Source organism: Phragmites australis, chromosome 22 (assembly GCF_958298935.1).
Source record: "Phragmites australis chromosome 22, lpPhrAust1.1, whole genome shotgun sequence".
Classification (NCBI taxonomy): Eukaryota; Viridiplantae; Streptophyta; class Magnoliopsida; order Poales; family Poaceae; genus Phragmites; species Phragmites australis.
Genome location: NC_084942.1, coordinates 15,352,153 through 15,371,152, shown reverse-complemented (window position 1 = coordinate 15,371,152; position 19,000 = coordinate 15,352,153). Strand labels below are relative to the sequence as shown.

At 44.7% G+C, this 19,000-nt stretch overlaps 1 pseudogene; it reads left to right on the top strand.

Moving 5' to 3' along the window:
• The first annotated feature begins 1,509 nt into the window (after positions 1 to 1,509).
• LOC133904969 (DEAD-box ATP-dependent RNA helicase 28-like) lies at positions 1,510 to 18,768 on the top strand (annotated as a pseudogene).
• The last annotated feature ends 232 nt before the right edge of the window (positions 18,769 to 19,000 follow it).

Genomic DNA, 19,000 nt, shown 5'->3' with positions numbered 1-19,000 from the left:
ATCTGCAGCGCCAACAGTCAGCATAGGTGAAGGCTCTGGTGAGCCTTCGGTCGAAGCTCGAAGGTCGACCTACGGCGCCGGGGATCAGCATAGGCGAAGACTTTGGTGAACATTCGGATGGAGACCAAAGGGTGACTTCAGATGCAGCATCGAGGCTGGCCAAAAGTGTCTGGTGGGTGTCGAAGCTCGTGTAGCTGCTTAGGGTATAGTTGTAAATGTGCAGATGTACTTTTGGTACCATAATACCCTCGAATATATCAGAAATGTGGCAGTTGGAGGTGAAACTGTAAATCTTAGCGTGAAGTGGTTGAGTACGGGTTATAAATAGGCTAGCACTGTAACTGAGGTGACAGAGAAATTAAGATTATTTCATCCTCTGATATATATGACACTTCAAAACCTTCGACTTTCCCTCTTGATCGAAGGCTTTTCGTTGTCTTGTGATTTAGATCCCTAATTTCAACTTCCATTAGAGGCAGTCTAATTAAAAGAATTAAAATAAAGAAGATAATGGTTGAAAAATATCCAAATTATTATATTACCCTCCCACTCCCTTCTCTGTCCCGTGGTCCATCCAATGGCTCGCGCGTGCGGACAGGCGAGCAAACGGTGCGAGGCGCTGGCACGCTTTAAGAGCATGCACATTGACCAGTTGCATGAGTACAGATATGACGAGCTCAAGAAGGATATGGGCAATTTCTTCAAAGATGCGAAGCTCGGCAATGGAGCATTCAGCTACAAGGTATGCACAGGAGCTTACAAGCACAATCTATTTCTACTTTGGAATTAGGATTACCATAATCTTTCCACTACAATCGCTATCACAAGAATTATAGGCTGTGATTTTTCCTTTTTGCGTCAAAATGATAAAGTTGGGCTTTTTCCATCGATTTCAGATCTTTACGTAGATTTTGTTGCTTGTATCAGTAAAGTTTTTCTACAGATGATTATTGTCTTATATAGTAATGCTCCTCATCAGGAGTTTATAGTTCTTAATGTTTATTCATTATTGTTAACTTTAGGGAATCTAACAAATTTATATGTAAATTGTGTCAAAATGCTATTAAAATTTGGTCAGGTTTAAAATATATACAAATTTGATAAAGTTTTGTTGTCAAATTTCTTTCAAAATCTGTCAAAATTATTGATGTCAAAACAAAGGCAAAATCACAAAGTACTTAGAAAAGCAGAAACACTTGTGCAAGGGCATTTATTTTGTTTTTACAACTGAATTCACGGCATTAAGGGCTCTTAACACAATAGGGGCAATCGCAGGTTTTAGTTTGAAAAAATAAGATAAAATCACAAAGTCAAAAAAGAGCGTAAAATTACAATTGCACTTTAAAATAGGAGCAAGAACTCTATTACCCCATTTTCAAAACGGACGTATTATATTTACAAATTCTATAAATAAAAAAATATATAAATAAAAAAATTCGCTCCCACTACACACGAGCTCTCATCGACGGCCCAGTTAAAGCCCCATGCCCCATCTCTCCCCCTCGACTAAACCCTCGCTTCCCCTATTCCCGACGACGGCCGGAAAAAGCAAACGCACACACCCATCTCTCCCGCTCTCTCTCTCGGGGCCCCGCTCCACATGGACCCCAACTTCCGGTTCGACGCGAACGGCTCCGACGACGAGGCGGCGGCCGGCGGGGGCCCCCGCGCCGGGCCGGCCATCGCAGTCGCCGTGGGAGTTCTCGTCGTATGCGGAGTCCGTGGCGGCGGAGCACGCGAGCCGCCGCACCACCTCCATCGACGAGAAGATCTCGCATGCCCGACAGGGCCGCCACAAGCCCGTCCTCTCCGACGACTCCGAGGCCGACGAGAGCGGGATCGGGGACGACGACGAGGATGATAGCGACGAGGAGGTGGAGAGGGAGAGCGGGGACGAGGAGGACGAGCTGGAGGAGAGCGAGGACGAGGTAGTGGAGTGGGAGAGCGGGGACGATGATGAGGTGGTGGGGGGCGAGGGGGAGGATGAGGGCCACGAGGAGGAAGGATGTGAGCAGGGAGAAGAGGATGGGGAAGATGGCCAAGAGGTGAGCTTCGCGCAGTTTGAGTCCCCACCTCGTTCTTTTCATTAAAGTTCAGCTATTGATTCTCTCTGTAGTCTATACATGGTGTTCAATGCATTTAATTAGGATGGCAAACCTTCAGTGCAATTTAGCAGTTAACCATCATTGCTGTGTGTCAATGTCCATTTCATTTGTGTTGTTTTTGGAATCGTTGAATACTTACCAATTGGTAATGGCAGGAAGGTGATAACACTTCGCAGAATGGCATGAGTGGTGCTTTGGATCCTTCTAATTTTTTTGCTTCGTCGAAGGGAACATCTTTCCATGCAAATTCGTTCCTTGAGCTGAACTTATCTCGCCCACTAGTTCGAGCTTGCGAAGCACTTGGATACCAAAAGCCAACTCCAATTCAGGTTTGCACTTGCAACTCTTTGTTAGGTCATGAATAATAAATAATGGCATTAAATGTACCCTCTTCCTTTAGACATTTCAGATTCTCTTAATCTGATATGGCCCGTATTGTTGTTCTCCGAACATGAATTCACATATAAAGAACTTGTTAAAATTTTTGAAAGATGCTTCATCCATATCTCTGGCACTGTCATCCTGTTTGGTTGGAGTAATTGGTAAGAGGGAATGGAAATATAGGGGTGGAGGTTTTAAAGTCTCTTGATTTTTTACTGCCTTAGTTGGCATGAGAATTTTGATGTGACGTGCCATGAAAATCTGAGTGTCAACTCCTGCCAAACCCATGGATTGGAGGTAAACGGAAGGGAATTTTGATGTGACGTGCCATGAAAATCTCATCCCTTTGATTTACATTAGCATGTATTGTAGAATGCAAATCAATTTCCTATAGTTTTCCACATTTTCTGTGAAATAAGGTATTGGGATTGGGACTAAACTGCAATTTCCTATTCCCAATCCCACCACAGTGCCCATTCCCCCTTACAATTATTGTCCAACACGACACACCATGGAAGTTTGTAAGCAAAACTTGTTCCTGCATAAGATTCAGACTATAGGTGCACATATATAAAATTCTTGAGAATACATGAATGGTATATTCAGCTACTTAAAAACCTCAAGAGAAGGTATGGTGGGGAAAAGTTAATAAATATGGAAATTCAGTACGGAATTCAACTGGTTTTGCACTTCCCTAACGGCTGGTGCTGGGAAGTCCCTGAATAATTACTCCAAACAAATAGCAGTCTCTGTTCAATGTTCATTTTGCCCTACTAACTTAGATTAGAATCACTGATAAACAGTAAATTGAATTTCTATAATGGATATCAAAGTTGTTTAAACTCTAAATAAATGGAGGATGTCGTTTATAAGTTCAAGCATCTGCATGCTGATTGTTCGTTGGTTATCTGCTCTAAGCTGTCTTGATTGTTAAGTGATATTACTATCTTGAGTGCCTGAAATGGTCACAAATTATTTCCAGACTAGCTGTACCTGTATTGGCAACTTTACTGATAAGTGTAACACTGTAATAGGAAATAATAAATGATAGAACTGTGCTTGGTTGCTAAGCTAAGAGCCGTCTGTAACTGCTAATCTGTTTGGATTGGCAGTTAGGAGGAAACTTAGCATTTATTATTTGTTGTTTAGAATCTCCCTCTATATATTTTTTTGCCTCATGCATGATTGGTAAAACAGAAACTCTCTTTTTTTTTTGTTAAAAAACACTTTTATCAGCACTTAATAAAACACAATAGTTATCCACACTTGAAACATAATTTGGTTTCCAATATCAGTTTTGCTCAATTCCCTCCATATTTCAGGCTGCTTGCATACCTTTGGCATTAACTGGACGGGACATATGTGGTAGTGCTATTACAGGATCCCGGAAGGTATCTCTAATGAACACAAATATTCCTTTCAGAGCATTTTGAGGTAGTATATATGTATAGTTTTGACTAATCTCTTTATCTTAGACAGCTGCTTTCTCTTTGCCTGTGCTTGAACGTCTACTTTTCCGGCTGAAACGTGTACCTGCAATCAGGGTGCTTATTCTTACTCCAACCAGAGAATTGGCTGCTCAGTAAGTTCTATATATTCATTTTTCAACATTACCTCATTTTTTTATTGTTATTTCATCAGACATGCTTGAAACGAGAATGGTATTTATGAACTAATTACCTAATTGTTCTGGTGATGTGATTTAATCTGTATTTCATCAGACATGCTTGAAACTACAGTGGCAAGGCCCTTTTATTTTCCTTATTTGTTTATCAACTAGTTACCTATGTTCTGGCGACGTATTTTAATCTGTATTTCCTGGGAGCAGTACTTTAGGGATATCAGTGCGGGATAGTTTTTTTGTTGTATTTTGATCATCTCTTAAGTTTTGACCTTTCAATTTTTTTCTCTTGGAACTTAGTTTTCCCCCTGCTCTAGTTCAAGTTTCCATAGCATTGCTTATAGAGAGTTTGCTTTATTCTAAATTTCTAACAAGTATCATTTTAGTACTCATCAATATTATTGTTTGTAAGTTCAATGCCAATTACAAGTTACGATTCATACCCCTATGTATGCAGGGTCCATAGTATGATCGAGAAGTTAGGTCAGTTTACTGATATCCGATGTTGTCTCATTGTTGGAGGACTTTCAACTAAGGTATTCTTGTTTGCATTTTGTTTTTCAGGTAGTTTATGTTTTCCCAAGGTTTAGTCTTCCCCCCTTGTGGTAGATATTCCTGTGCAAAACAACCTTTTGTTCTATGGATTAGGAAGTTCATGCTTCAGTTCCATTTAGTCATGCTGCATGGTAAGCCAGCTAGGTTTCCATCTATATTCTGTTTGTTTGCCTGTTATGCACTGACTGGTTCTGTGTGTACAAATAATAGAGATCTGACCTACTACTATGATAATAGGGCAGTGTCAGCTTGGACTGAGAAAACAAGGGGAAATGATTCCTTAGTAGTGTGACATATCGTTGAAATACAACTACTTCATAGGGAACTGACTTGTTTGATGTCCGGTCTGTCCGTTGGAACACTAATGTATTGCAACTGTTATCTTTTATATTGATATAAAATATGATTCCTTAGTAGTGTGACATGTCATTGAAATACAACTACTTCATAGGGAATTGACTTGTTTGACGTCCGGTCTGTCCGTTGGAACACTCTTATCTAATGTACTGTACCTGTTATCTTTTCTATTGATATAAACCTCCTTTGTTGAATTTGAAAACTACAATCGTGCACTTTTGGGGTAATGTTTGTCACTGTCATGTGTGGCCGCGCCTATTCCAGGAGGAGGCGTGTCCGTGACATCCGCCGAGCCGCTGGAGGCGCACAGGCCGCACAGGCCGCGGTCACCACGCCGCATGCGGAGGTTGTTTTAGGAAGTGGCTAGATTAGTTGGAAGTCCATGCATGTTCCCCAAATTTAGGAGCAATTAGCTCAAGGGTAGCCGGCCATTGGGCCTATAAGAATAATTGTAATCGGTGATTGAGGATTAAGAAAGAACTATTACCTAATTCCTCTCTCTCTCTTCTTCCCAACAAAGCCTACGGCTGAGGGGCAAAACCTCGCCGGAGACGACGGATCGCGACTACGAACTACGTAGTCGAGGTTCCGCTACCCAGGGGTTTGGTGCCCTTGACAACCTGGTATCACGATCCAGGCGTTCCTCATCTTCCCGATCAGCCCCACACCCACCACCGCAGCCGCCACCCCCTGTCTCCACCACGCCACCGCCGCCATACCATCTCACCGCCATGAGCGACGCTGCAGCTGCTCAAGCCGCGCAGGCCGCCATGCAGGCCACCCTGGAGTCCCTGGTGCAGTCCATCAAGACCCTGCACACCTCTGTCGAGGCCAACGCCCAGGCGATCCAGCGCCTAGACGCGGCAGTCGCACCGGCTGGCGGGTCGATGTCCTCGTCGCGCACTGGCTCGGGGGAACACCACCAGGATCGGCCGCCCCGATTCCAAAAAATGGATTTCCCGCGCTATGATGGCAAGTCCGATCCGTTGATTTTTATCAATCGCTGTGAATCGTATTTTCATCAGCAGCGAATTATGGAGGAGGAGAAGGTCTGGATGGCCTCGTACAACCTAGAAGACGGCGCACAACTATGGTATTACCAGGTCCAGCAGGATGAGGGCACCCCCTCCTGGCGCCACTTCAAGGAGCTCCTCCACTTGCGCTATGGGCCTCCTCTTCGCTCCAACCCTCTCGGCGAACTGGCGGCATGTCACCGCACCGGGACGGTCGAGGAGTACCAAGACCGCTTCCAGGCCCTGTTGCCGCGCGCAGGCCGGCTGGACGAGGAACAGCGCGTCCAGCTGTTCACCGCCGGTCTCCTCCCACCACTCAGCCACGATGTGGAGATCCACAACCCCCAGTCGCTGGCGGCCGCCATGAGCCTCGCCCGCAAGATCGAGCTCCGGAACAGCTACGTCGCTCCGCCAACTCGCGCGCCCGCGCCGGGGCGTGACCGGGCTCTCCTGCCGGCACCCGCGCCCCGTCTCGCGCTCCCGGCGTCCCCGCCAGACAAGACTGCCACGACCACCGTCACGGTGGAGGGCCGTCCCGTGCGCCGGCTGACCCAGGTGGAACAGGAAGAACGCCGGCGTCTTGGGCTCTGCTATAACTGCGACGAGAAATTCGGGCGCGGTCATAATCGCGTCTGCAAGCGGTTGTTCCTCCTCGACGGCGTGGAAGAGGAGGACGTCGCGGACACGCTGACCACGAAGGCGCCTGGGGTTGAGGAGGACATGCCCCACGTCTCCCTCAACGCGATCGCCGGCATCCACTTCAGCGACACCATGCAGATCGTCGTCACACTGGGGGGTTCGGTCCTCACGGCCCTCCTCGACTCGGGCTCCACCCACAACTTCATCGCTGAAGCTGCGGCGCACCATTCCGGCCTACCGATCCAGCACCGCCCCCGCCTCACGGTCACAGTGGCCAACGGTGAGCGCGTCTCCTGCCCGGGCGTCCTTCGGCATGCGCCGTTCGTCATCGGCGACTACTTGTTTCACGCCGATCTCTTTGTGATGCCTCTCGCCGGCTATGATCTGGTGTTGGGCACCCAGTGGCTCGCCACCCTGGGACCCGTCCTCTGGGACCTGGGCGCCCGCACGATGGCGTTCCAGCGGCAAGGCCGCGACGTGCGCTGGACGGGCGTGGCGACATCCGGCGCGCCTCACCTTCACACCACAACGGCCAGCGAGTCCTTGCTGGACGAGCTGCTGGCATCCTTCGGCGACGTATTTGCGGAGCCCCAAGGCCTGCCACCTCCGCGTGCCCGCGACCACAGCATCACCCTCAAGCCGGGCACGCACCCAGTGGCGGTTCGGCCGTACAGGTACCCGGTGTCCCATAAAGACGAGCTGGAGCGTCAGTGCCGGGCAATGCTGGACCAGGGCATCATCCGCCGCAGTGCATCCGCATTCTCCTCGCCGGTCCTTCTGGTGAAAAAGGCAGACGGCGCCTGGAGGTTCTGCGTCGACTACCGGGCATTGAACGCGCTCACGGTAAAGGACGCGTTCCCCATTCCCGTGGTGGACGAACTCCTCGACGAGCTGCACGGCGCCAAATTCTTCACCAAACTGGACCTACGTTCGGGCTACCACCAGGTCCGGATGCGGCCCGACGACGTCGACAAAACTGCGTTCCGCACACATGACGGCTTGTACGAGTTCCTCGTCATGCCGTTTGGACTGTGCAATGCTCCGGCGACATTCCAAGCTCTCATGAACGACGTGCTGCGGTCCTTCCTTCGCCGGTTTGTGCTTGTGTTTTTTGATGATATTTTGATCTACAACAAGTCATGGGCAGACCATCTACGGCACATTCGCGTCGTGCTCACCCTCCTGCGCCAGCACCGACTCTTCGTCAAACGCTCCAAGTGCGCGTTCGGGGTGTCTTCGGTCGCCTACCTTGGCCACGTCATCTCCGCCTCGGGCGTCGCTATGGACCCGGCCAAGGTGCAGGCCGTCCACGACTGGCCGGTGCCCCGCTCCGCGAGCGCCGTCCGCGGCTTCCTCGGCCTCGCGGGGTACTACCGCAAGTTCGTCCACGACTACGGCGCGATCGCGGCACCACTTACGGCGCTCCTCAAAAAGGAGGGCTTCTCCTGGAACGACGCCGCGGCACACGCCTTCGACGCGCTCAAGCGGGCGGTCACCTCAGCCCCAGTATTGGCGCTGCCGGACTTCGCCAAGGAATTCATCGTCGAGTGTGATGCCTCCACACATGGCTTCGGGGCGGTGCTCATCCAAGACAAGCACCCGGTGGCCTACTTCAGCCGTCCCGTCGCCCCACGTCACCGCTCCCTCGCCGCCTACGAGCGGGAGCTCATCGGGCTGGTTCACGCCATCCGACACTGGAGGCCGTACCTCTGGGGGCGCCGGTTCCTTGTCCGGACGGACCACTTCAGCCTCAAGTTTCTCCTGGACCAGCGGCTGGCGACCATTCCTCAGCACCATTGGGTGGGGAAGCTCCTGGGCTTCGACTTCTCGGTCGAATATAAGCCCGGCGCGGCAAATACAGTGGCGGACGCGCTGTCACGGCGTGACACAGCCGAGGGCGCCCTCACAGCCATCTCAGCGCCGCGGTTCGACTTCGTCGAGCGCCTCCGTCAGGCCCAGTCCTTCGAGCCGGCGCTGGTGGCCCTGCGGGACGAGATCCGCGCGGGCACACGCGGCGCTCCGTGGGCGCTGGTCGACGACATGATCACCTTCGACAACCGCCTCTACATCGCGCCGGCATCTCCACTGCTGCTCGAGATCGTGACGGCGGTCCACGACGACGGCCACGAGGGAGTCCAACGCACACTGCACCGACTTCGCCGCGACTTTCACTTCCCCAACATGCGGCAGATCGTCCAGGACTTGGTGCGTGCATGCTCGATGTGCCAACGCTACAAGTCAGAGCACCTCCATCCAGCGGGACTGCTCATGCCGCTGCCCATCCCGACGGGCGTTTGGACCGACATCGCCCTCGACTTCGTGGAGGCTCTGCCCCGGGTGGGTGGTAAGTCCGTCATTCTGACTGTGGTGGACAGGTTCAGCAAGTACTGCCACTTCATCGCCTTGGCGCACCCCTACTCCGCCGAGTCGGTCGCGCTGGCGTTCTTCCGCGACATCGTGCGCCTGCATGGAGTGCCGCGGTCGATGGTGTCCGACCGGGATCCGGTCTTCACGTCCACGTTTTGGCGCGAGCTGATGCGCCTGGTGGGCACCCGGCTCCATATGACGACGGCCTTCCACCCCCAGTCGGACGGGCAGTCCGAGGCCGCCAATCGGGTGATCGTCATGTACCTGCGATGTTTCACGGGTGACCAGCCGCGCCAGTGGCTCCGTTGGCTGCCTTGGGCCGAGTACATCTACAATACGGCCTATCAGACGTCTCTACGCGACACGCCGTTCCGCGTGGTCTACGGCCGTGACCCCCCCACCATTCGGTCCTATGAGCAGGGCGAAACCCGGGTCGCCGCCGTGGCCAAGAACATGGAGGAGCGGGATGCCTTCCTCCAGGACGTCCGCTACCGCCTTGAACAAGCACAGAAGGTCCAGAAGCACCACTACGACAAGCTCCACCGCCCCGTCGCATACAAGGTAGGAGATTGGGCCCTGCTTCGCCTCCGGCAGCGCGCGGCTTCCTCCTTGTCGCAGCCCACGACGGGCAAGCTCAAGCCCCGCTACTTCGGGCCCTATCGCGTCGCCGAAATGATTAACGACGTCGCCGTCCGCCTGGAGCTGCCACCACGTGCTAGAGTGCACGACGTGTTCCATGTCGGCGTCCTGAAGAAGTTCGTGGGGCCGCCTCCGGACGCTCCGCCACCACTTCCGGCCATTCACCATGGCGCCATCACTCCGGAGCCGGAACGAGCCCTCCGCACTCGGCTGGCGCGTGGCGTACGCCAGGTGCTTGTGCACTGGAAAGGGGAACCGGCGGCATCAGCAACATGGGAAGACCTCGACTCGTTCCACGACAAGTATCCATCATTCCAGCTCGAGGACGCGCTGGACGTCGAGGGGGGGAGAGATGTCATGTGTGGTCGCGCCTATTCCAGGAGGAGGCGTGCCCGTGACATCCGCTTAGCCGCTGGAGGCGCACAGGCCGCACAGGCCGCGGTCACCACGCCGCATGCGGAGGTTGTTTTAGGAAGTGGCTAGATTAGTTGGAAGGCCATGCATGTTCCCCAAATTTAGGAGCAATTAGCTCAAGGGTAGCCGGCCATTGGGCCTATAAGAATAATTGTAATCGGTGATTGAGGATTAAGAAAGAACTATTACCTAATTCCTCTCTCTCTCTTCTTCCCAACAAAGCCTACGGCTGAGGGGCAAAACCTCGCCGGAGACGACGGATCGCGACTACGAACTACGTAGTCGAGGTTCCGCTACCCAGGGGTTTGGTGCCCTTGACAGTCACTGTTTGCATGCTTCTGTCATTGTCATCCACTGTTTTTATGGTGAAAACTTGCCCAACATTTTTATGTCACTATCTTGTTGATGAAATGCTACACAGGTACAAGAAGTGGCTTTAAGGTCAATGCCTGACATCGTTGTAGCGACTCCTGGGCGCATAATTGATCATCTACGCAATTCTCTTTCTGTTGGGCTTGAAGATCTAGCTGTTGTGATCCTTGATGAGGCTGATCGTTTGCTAGAACTTGGTTTCAGTGCTGAAATTCAAGAATTGGTAACTGCCCAACTCCTGTATGCTAATATCTTGTTTTTCACTTTTATGGTAATATTTGTCATTGACACAAATACTTGAAGTGAGACAACGAGTCCTAATTTTTGCTTTGTATTTGAGAACAACAGTTGGCCAAAATACTTCTGTCTTTATTTTAATAATCAATGCAGATTCGCATGTGTCCTAAAAGAAGGCAGACAATGCTTTTCTCTGCTACGATGACAGAAGAAATTGATGAACTTGTAAAGCTTTCACTAAACAAGCCAGTCCGTCTTGAAGCCGATCCTTCTCTGAAGCGGCCTGCAACATTGACCGAAGAGTATGCTCATTCTTCTCATCCTCGTTATCTTTCTTTATTTTACAGTAGCACCAAACAGAATTGTCATATGATTTATGGCTCTACTTTATGGAGTCTCAACGTCTTCGGCAAATTTTGTATTTTAGACAACATACGGTACCGTATTTGCAAAAATAGACAACAGTTTAGCGTATTTACAAATTTAGCACTCGTATTCGGAACCTCAGTTACCGAATACTCGATTTTGGAACCTCAGAATCCGAAAACAGCCCGGACCCACTGTTTTCGGCAACTCAGTTACCGAATACGGTACTGTTCACCGTATTCGGCAACTCAGTTACCGAAAACACAGTAAACAGTGCCGTATTCGACAACTGAGTTACCGAAAACACAATAAATAGTGTGGCAGCGCTACAGTAAAGAAGCTAGCAAGCTAGCGTCTGAGCTAGGAAGGCATAGAAATGCCGGTTTTTTATTTAATTCGCGAATTTTTTTGGAGTACAAAAATAGTCCAAAAATTCTAAACGTTTTCATGAGCAAATTAGATATCACTAGCAAACCATTTTAATTAGTTTGGTCCAAAAAGCCTGAGCCAATATTTAATTAGAATTATCCTAATAAACCAACTTTTATAAACTCTAGCAAATTTTAATGCCTCAAATAAATTCACAAAAATCTAGAAAAATTCACTAATATTCTTCTAATGTGGTGTAATAATTTATAAAAATGTTTCCAACCCTATGTTATTTGGTGAAAAAATGAGTTCCTTTGTAATGATCCATTTATATGTATTTTCATTATTTCATGTGATATTCGCTTTTTAATTCAATTTAAATAAAAAAATTTAAACATGCATAATACCTTGGTTCTCAGGTTAATTCAAAAATTCTCAATATAATATGTTGCCGGCACGTGTCTTTTTCAGTCACAAGCTGAGGTGAGGCCAAACGAGACTCCAGGAACTGTTCATACCAACTGTTTATTGCCTGACGTTGTCAGCTTGGTGCCGGCAACATATTATATTGAGCATTTTTGAATTAATCTGAAAACCAAGGTATTGTGTATATTTGAATTTTTTTTATTCAAATTGAATTAAAAAGCGAATATCACATGAAATGATGAAAATGCATATAAATAGATCATTACAAAGGAACTCATTTTTTCACCAAATAACATAGGGTTGAAAATATTTTTATAAATTATTACACCACATTAGAAGAATATTAGTGAATTTTTCTAGATTTTTGTGAATTTATTTGAGGCATTAAAATTTGCTAGAGTTTATAAAAGTTGGTTTATTAGGATAATTCTAATTAAATATTGGCTCAGGCTTTTTGGACCAAACTAATTAAAATGGGTTGCTAGTGATCTCTAATTTGCTCATGAAAACGTTTAGAATTTTTAGACTATTTTTGTACTCCAAAAAAATTCGCGAATTAAATAAAAAACCGGCATTTCTATGCCTTCCTAGCTCAGACGCTAGCTTGCTAGCTTCTTTACTGTAGCGCTGCCACTCGTCCCGGTGCGGCAGACTGGACAGGCCGTATTCGGCAACTGAGTTGCCGAATACGGCACTGTTTACTGTGTTTTCGGTAACTGAGTTGCCGAATACGGTGAACAGTACCGTATTCGATAACTGAGTTGCCGAAAACAGTGGGTCCGGGCTGTTTTCGGATTCTGAGGTTCCAAAATCGAGTATTCGGTAACTGAGGTTCCGAATACGAGTGCTAAATTTGTAAATACGCTAAACTGTTGTCTATTTTCGCAAATACGGTACCGTATGTTGTCTAAAATACAAAATTTGCCCAACGTCTTCATTTGCTCAATGTTAAATTGTATTCTAGTATCATTTATACTATCCGAATTTTATACAGGTGTTATGATCCTAAGATCATACGGAGATAAACATCCGTTGGGAGGAGATTAGACTATAGATGAGAGAAACTTAGAATATTAGAGGAGACTAGATTAATTCTTCTTGCTTCCTAATACACAGCTATTGCCAACTATATATAGCCGGCCAACTTACATCCAACTTGCCTACTTCTCCTAATCCGACTCTCCTAACATATCTCTACTGATCTGACCTTCCAAACAAATTTATTTCCTTCCTAATTTATCTAAACTGATTTATCTCCTACCTTAACTCTCGCCCCATGACACAGGGTTGTTAGGATACGACGAGCACGTGAAGCAAATCAAGAAGCTGTTCTACTTGCACTGTGTTTGAAGACTTTCGAGAAAAATGTAATCATTTTTAGGTTTGTATTCTGGATAACTTGTCAATTTTTATATTTCTGCAGTTTGAGGGCCCCTTGTACAATGGACTATAGCTGGCAGCTGGCTTACTCCTTATTGTGCTAACCATGAATACGATCAAGATGAACTAGTGCCTAGTGTAGTGGTTGAAAAGATGATCTGGGATCACATTATATTGATTCATGCAATGTTCTCAAAGTTAACCAAGAGATTTGGTGGATGTGCATGTAATCACAATTCTGTTATTTCGCTGAAGAATTTGTACAACAAGTTAGTTCAGACACCTTTGTGCTTTAGTGTTTATGTTACTCCTGATTGTTATATTACACTTTGATTGTTTGGATGGATGTTTAGTGATATTTGACCATGTATCTTACTACTTTTGTTATCATATTGATATTTTATGTCTTGTCCCCTTGCAGTGGGACAAAGCAATCTGCGCACAGGTTAAAAATAATATTTGGTCTCTCTGGCATGAAAGCTGCTGAACTTCATGGCAACCTTACACAGGCCCAGAGGCTTGAGGTGATTTCATTATGAGTTTCCCTTCCTTTTTCCTTCGTGTATGATGTTAACTGTTATGCTATAAAATTTCCATTATTCCTGGGTATTCGATGAAAGCTGCAAGCAGCACTGTTGTTGTGCTCCAGCTTCTCAGATTGTGTATAAATCTCTGATGGCAGACAACAGCTTACACGCCATTTACTAGCTTATTCAATTGGTTTCACATCTCAGCTTATGAAATAATGTAAATGATAAGCATACTGTTTGGTGGGAGCATAAGCTTAAAACCTAGCTCAGAATTTGGCGTTCAGCTAGCTTTGTTGGCTTCATGTAGGTTCCGTAGTGCAAAAGAGCTCCACAATTGACTTGAATCCCTCACACAACACCACATTGATATGTATAAGATGCTGAGTGTATAAAGTTGATACTCTGTTTCTCCAACAAATAATTGCAGAAATTTACTGCTGTCCATCTTATTCCGACCAAACATTTTGGGATTACAACACTTCAACTTCACCTCTAATGATCTAAGTCGACTGGAAAATCTAAGCTACAAATGGTTGGATTTGGAAAATTTAGATTAGGTGTTACATGCAAAAAGACTGCGCAAATTCTTTGGTAGTTTATTAGTATTTGAATTGCATGCTGTAAGTCCATTCAGTGAATTAATTGTTATGCATCTTCGCCAATTTGATAGAAAATTTCATTGTTCGATAGGCTTTGGAACTTTTCAAAAAGCAAGAAGCGGACTTTCTGATTGCAACTGATGTTGCTGCTCGTGTAAGTTACTTTGTGTATCTGTTATTTTGTTTTTCGGGATTTTGAATATTAACCTCACACTGTCATTCTATTTTCCTTGTAGGGGATTGATATCGTTGGTGTTCAGACTGTAATAAATTTTGCTTGCCCACGTGATGTCAAAACGTAAGCACTAAATATGTGAAGACAGTTATTCAATCGAACTCGTTTTGTTCTGCTGCCTTTCAGTTTAGGTTGAAACTTCACATCCTAGAACAAAGTTCAGGACGTCAATATTGCCCATTATTGATTATTGGGTTGATTTACGGTTGTAGCTCCGCAATTCATTATTCATTGAGAAACACTGTATCTTTTATTTGTTGTTATTAGAGCTCAGTCCTGGAACTTCTCTATGTCGTGCATTGCCAATAAATATCATTGAATCATTCAGTGGCAAATCTGTTAAATTAAATTATCAGAATTTCAATAAGCAAAATTTACAATTATTTCATTAATTTATGTTTTATACTGATGGAAGTTATATTACATATATTACAGAATGATGTACTTGTGATTAATAAGAGAATTGGTCATTCTGGGTTCCGGATCTTCCAATATGGTGGAAGAAGATTTGTCATTCAGTCATGCTTAATTCCATGCCTATTGTTTATGTTATTGCAGCTATCTTCATGTTGTTGGCCGCACAGCGCGGGCAGGCAGAGAAGGATATGCTGTGACATTTGTTACCGATGATGATAGATCCCTCCTGAAAGCAATTGTAAGTATTTTTTTCATGTGCAACCTGGTTTGTGTGACAATGCTGATAATCGAAGGACAGAAAATTGTTCTAATTCTTTGGCATAGTTGTGTTTACGGAACCACTGAAATTCTATTTATCATATTGTTTAAGTAACCATATGATTACTAGAATTCAACTTTCCAGCCTTGGCTTGAGAACCGCAGTTTGTAGTTGACTTCTAGTGTCCTTGATCCTTAAGGTTGATTATTTTTTGTAACGAAAGAATAATGAATGGGGATCTTTATATGTTGCCGTTTTCATGATGATATAACTGGGTAGGTACTTGTTATTATATGTGGGAACGTGCCATGTGTGGGGTGGGGGGTGGCACTTGAAGTCTGGGTCTGTGAATCACATTGCTTTTAGAAATTTCTTTGCTAATTTGATAACTAGAACCAAACACATCTACTAATGTATGCAACAATTATGACTGTTGATCTTGAGCAATGCTGTTTTTTATTCGCCTCTGTTTTGGTTGTTGTTCATTGGTTTTATCTGAATTACCTTTCAGGCAAAGAAGGCTGGTTTGCAGTTGAAAAGCCGCATTGTTGCAGAGAAATCTGTGGCTGAGTGTGCAAAACCTATTGAAGAATTGGAAGACCAAATTTCTATCATCATTCAAGAAGGTTAACTTCATGCCGTTTTGCGTTAGACTTTTGCTCAAATTATGTGAATAATTTACATCCTTCGCTTTTTAGGGAGGAGAGAGCTATACGGAAAGCTGAAATGGAAGTCACAAAGGTTAATCTAAGAGTCTCATTTTTCACCCTAAATAAAAAAGTATTTGTTTTGGTTCCTTTGAATGCCAATTGGTTTATCAGGATTCTATATATATATATATATATATATATATATATATATATATATATATATATAAAATGTGTGTGTGTGCCTTTCTTTGCCATTACATATTTGAATCTATCAGGCAGAAAATATGATAGCTCATAAGGAAGAGATATACTCACGCCCAAAGCGAACCTGGTTTGCTACTGCAAGGGAAAAGATGCTTTTGGCAAAGGTTGCTAAAGTAAGTTCATTTTAAATTTTATTATGTAGCATATATTTATCCTTTTTTTTTGGCAAGGTGTTATGCATTTATCTGATGCCAATTGCATTTGCAGTATCTTAAGCATCTCTTATTCTTGTGTATATGTATTATATGCATGATATTTGATGTCCATGATAATTGTTGTTAACTGGTTATTCCTATACGAATGACCATATTTGATGGGAACTAAAGAATGTGGTTTAGTTTCATAACTTTGCTCAGCACTGAGTGTTGATTTGCTTCGCTCAGATCACTCGCACTGTACACATTTATCACCTACAATGTTCCGATGCTCATGATGTGTCAATACACCAGACGAAATAATGTTTTTACAGAAACATTTGCCTTAAAAGTATCCATCATCTTTGTCTAATATTTTCTTACTTAGGATCAAATCATTTCCCCTCCTTACCTGGAACTGACATTCTATCTTCGTCCTTAATTTAAACATGTCTGGCCAATCTTAATACATACCAGTACCATCAATAATATCTGACTTTGCTCTTTTCATCAAGGAATCCTTGGACCAAGGTAAGAATAGCTCTGGAGTTATTAGTGCTCAGCAAGCTGAAGACCTTCGGCTGAAGGAGAGAAAGAGAAGAGAGCATGAGGTGTGTGTATGAAAGTGATATTTCAGTGATTTGTTCATCGATGTGAGATTTTATTTTGCTTGATGTTTTTTGCTTATCTATTCCACAGAAAACTCTACCTAGGAAGAAACGCCGAAGATTAGAGGCACAACGGGAGATGTTGGAGGATGAGAACGAAGATGATGAAGAAACAAAGGTAGGTTGAGTTCTTTCAGTTATTTTGTTCTCTGTAGTTGTGGGCGTTATTTCCAGCCTGTGGGAATCGGCTGCAAGTAATGAATGAATTGAAACTAACTGAACAGTTAACTAAATAGCAGTCATACTATGAATATTTTTGTATATATATAAGTGAAAGAAGGAGTGTTATTTAGATCCAGTATGCAGCTGTTGTGCTGCGGTACTCTGTTTTGGAGTCTAGTTATTTGAATCTGTGCTAATTCCTGTTTTCATTAAATTATGGTGTGTTGTTTGTTTATGGTAATTTTAGTTTTATGTTGGTATCCTTTAATTTTGGTTGGCATGCCATGGATAATTTTGACTTACATTGTCGCAAAAGAAAACAGTCAAGGTAGCAACATTTGTCCTGTTTGATGAAAGTAATGACCATTCATTTGCCTTTTCGTAACTCAAATATTTATGTTGGATTCTGTTTGATTTGAACTTAAGGGAACTCAAAACCTTTTTTGAGTTGCATGGATTTGAATGATACAATGTGAATGTCTTACTGTATTTTGAATTAAGAATATTGAAATCTAATTGCCTGCGAACTAATGAAATCTAAAATGTCTCCTTTTAGAATCAACTAGGTCTGATTTCAGTTCAATTTGGATTGGCAGTTCTGTTGAATTTGTCCTTATGCGTAAACTTAATGCTGCATTGGTGATAATCTGAAGACTAAGTTATTGTACTGTCATCTGTATACAAAAGTTGGTTGCTATAAGAAGTAGCTATCTTAATCAGAACAGAAAATTCTGTTCAAAAACTTTGCTTTGGTAGGCACATTCTAGAGGAGTAGAGGTAGCTTCATCACCAGGAAGCACATCTTGATTATGTTAAAAATCGAAACTAGTTTTCTGAGTGGGCTTCATTTTATATGCTTTAGTTTCCTGCGAAAAGTTTTGTACTGAGCTATATTCAGTACTAACTTGAAGAGTCTCCTACAGGAAAATGAAGGAGGGAAGAAAGCAAAGAAAAGTCAATCTCTAGTGGATGTGGCTTACCGTAGGGCAAAATTAATGAAGGCCACAAGTAAAAGGGGTCCCGGTGCGGGCAAAGGGAAGATTGATAAGACGGCTAGACAACATTCTGAGAAGGCCCCGACTAGGCAGGAGGAGATGCACGAACTGTTCCAGAATGATATGAGTGAATCAAAACAGGGACACTCCTTGAAGAAAAATAACAATTTTGCACGCAAGAAATCAAAGAATGCTTTTAAGAGCAAATCAAGGTATGTTTGATGTTTTAGTTGACCTATTTGCATTGCCATTGAATTGAAAAGGAAAACGGAATAAAATGATCTGCTTTAGCGCTTCCGACTTTACAGCAGCCTAGTTCTTTTTTTCAGTAATGCAAAATACCAGGCGACCCAGCTTTTTTTAATGATATCTATTTTTTTGGCAGGTACAAGCGCCGAAAGTAGAAGAAACACTATTTTTAAAGGGTTGCTAACACTGGCGACATATATTACATTCCCTTGTACCATCATTTTTGACTGACTGATCCTGAAGAAATGTCGGGATCCAGCTGTTGTGCCTTTTACCTTGCGTTTGGTAGTTGTGAAATTATCTCACATGTATTTTTCACATCACATTTCAAATTTTTACTTATCTCTGAAATTTTCCGCATTTTTTGGTAATCTGTCAACAATCTTATATCTCTCTTAGATCCGACTTGCTCGATTATGCTGTTGTGATATTTTTCACTTGTAACAGTCGTTCAGCTTCCTTTGTATGTTCCTGCTCCATTGTGCACTATTACAAGTTTGCAGTCGCTGTTGCATTGCAAGCTTTTGCGATGCGTAATGCAGCTGGAGTTTCCTTGCCTAGAAGGCAAACATTCCAGCTTTCCGGTGGTCTCTCCAG